The sequence below is a fragment of the Echinococcus granulosus genome, assembly GCF_000524195.1.
Source record: "Echinococcus granulosus chromosome Unknown EG_S00091, whole genome shotgun sequence".
Lineage (NCBI taxonomy): Eukaryota > Metazoa > Platyhelminthes > Cestoda > Cyclophyllidea > Taeniidae > Echinococcus > Echinococcus granulosus.
The window spans coordinates 291346-294137 of NW_020170471.1; positions in this window are offsets into that span (position 1 = coordinate 291346).

Genomic DNA, 2792 nt, shown 5'->3' on the forward strand with positions numbered 1-2792 from the left:
CGCGAGTATATTTTTATCAAGTGGTTTTTTTTTCAACTCGTTTACTCTAAGACTAACCAGCTTTTGCCTTTTAATTGACTGTCAGTAAATTCCTTCAAACCTTCTTTCCCTTTTTTTCCATAAATCACTTTGTTGCTACCGATGTTTCTTTCGTTATCATAGAAACCAGGGCACTTTAACAAAAAACGATCATTTGCGAATTGCTTAAGTAAGCAGTTAGTGTTAGAAGCATTTACCAGTATTTGCCTCCATAGCGGCATCAGTGCTGAACATATCAAAGCTCGTCTTGTTTTAATCCTTAAAGGCGGTAAGTTGCTTCACGGAGCGAAAAAACTTAACAATGATCATTCCGACCGCAAGGTGTTGTTGCGTCAATTGGAAGCATTCACTGACAGAATAATAACGCTGAATTACTGGCACCTTAACCACAATTACTATTTACTTTTGTAAGAGCAGCCACAAATTCTAACTATCGCGTGTAGTTAACTTCTAAGGTGAATAATACATTTTAAGGATATCCACCCCACAATGAAGTACGGTTCATTTTATAAAGTGAACCAACTTCTCGTTGCTCCTGTTTGAAGACCTTTTAAGCTATTTCTAAAAAAAATGTATGAAGAAGCGTGGGTGAAAATCAGCTAAGGGTTTTATTGTATCTTCAGCCAGCATCCCGGGAGACAACATTTGTCATCCTACGGATTTTGTCTTCACATGTCCGCAAATAATTTCTTGAGCTCTCAAAGTCATCCGTGAAAAATAATAAGTCAGTCTCTTTCTAGGTTTGTCTAAAAACTTGCAGGTTGGCAAGTTGTACCGACAAGGCTACTGATGAATTTGTGTCTATTTTTGCCTCTGTAAAAGGGTAACACGCTGCCCTGCCTTCCTTCCAACTTCTCCACCTATGTCCTCCCTTTCCAAATCACCCTTGCAAACCACAGTAATGCATTATCAGTCGCAATCACCAAACTGTCGATTATGCCTTTCGACTCTACACTCACAAAGGCAATTACAGTCTTTTACTTTTCTCACTTCCACCCCTTGAAGAGGTAACTGAAGGAAACTTGATGGACCCACAGCCTGTAATTGGCTTGAATTATGGTTGCATTATATGCGTGATTTTGATATTATCTCAATCTTTATTGCCTTTTAGTAAAAGTTTACTATATTACGCGTTATAAAAACAATGAACTATGAGGTGACTTCAAAAATAATTTATTTTGGTTTTCGGTAGACGTTGTTACGATAACCGAGTGCAATAAAATGAGCCATGAAAGATGGAGACATGAGGAGCGCTCTAATATGGTACTATTGACCGAGGATGTCACGGAAAAAAGAGTCAACTTGGTTGGTGGCAATAATGAAGTGCTTCACAATGTCTCCTCACTGAGGCAGTGGCTCCAATACTGGAAATGGGGAATATAACCTGTTGCCACTGACACGAGCGCCGATGGCTGGGATGCTATGTCCCCTATTCTTCATGGCCATTAGTTGAGTAAAAAACAAGTACTAGCAGCGAATAGGATCCACTTGGGCAGGTGGGCTCCCAGCAGCTGGTATAAACACGCTCCTGACTCTGTTTACAGTCATGCGTTAACGATGCAGGGTACTGATAAGCATTATAGGTGATTGCAAAGCCTCGGCATTCCATTGCACAGCTTTCGTTTCTCTTCCCTCAATTGCCGCATTGCACATCACAAAATCGAGGTGGTAGAGTTAATCGCAGCGATAGCACTGCACCCCAGTCAGAGGGGTCCCCACCAAATAAGAATGTTTGCATGGCAGGGTGTGGGGGATCTCTAAGGTACAAGAGAAGCAAGAAAGCAGCCAATGCTTGTGCCATCTCAGTTACAAATCTATCGCCCTCTTCCGAACGGCTTTGCGAAAAATATTTCAAAGCATCTAGAGTTCTATTTCACAACCTTCTTGATGAAATTCTACCGTTGTGCCACTACAGGCACTTGTAAGTGTCAGAAATGTCCTCCATTCACTTAGTCTCACTTCCATTGCCAGTCCTCTTCCAAATGACCGCGTGACCCACTTTACCACAAGCTGCGATATTCAAAGCTACTCGCAGCTGTGTACATTCATACACCCATAGAATACTGTCAAGGAATGGTTGAGTTGACGAATAACATGGAACTGAGAGCTGGAAAAATGTCCACATATTCACACTGGAAAGAGCTGTCGAGCTGGAGGTTAAACAAGCGTTAGCACTTGGTTCTTCCTTCATCATGCTCAGCAGACCACTTGCGTGGGTCACGTAGACCTCATTCCGGACACGGCACAGAATGCAACATTGTATACTGTGTTTGGCTGTTGTTTCGGCTGTCTGTAAAAGCACATGATATGACAAATGAATTAGTAGGGGTTTGTTGAAGGAAGGGTCTCTGGATGACTAGTCTTGCCGTCGATAAAAGCCACTGGTTGTTCTACCAAAAGACAAATAAGTTGGTCATATCCACTAAAGCAGGCCTGAGGGTGTCGCATAAGCAGTGCAACACTCTTCAAAACTCGAGAATGTGCAAGTCGCGTAGGCCTAGAAAACAGTCTTTCCTCCTTTCAATGGGACCATATTGATGAAAAAACCATGTCTCTTGCCTTATTACTCCTACAACGTAGAGTCAGGTTTACATTTGCAACTATGCTCTATTGCAAGGGATACTCCTTTAATGCTTGCTGCTAAGTTGACGAGTGTCAGGTGCAGACAAACAGGCGCAACTGATCCACTAATCGTCTACCGCCGATGTAACTACTCTTGTCCTTACTTTCCGCCTTCCCGTACCCATTGCTAA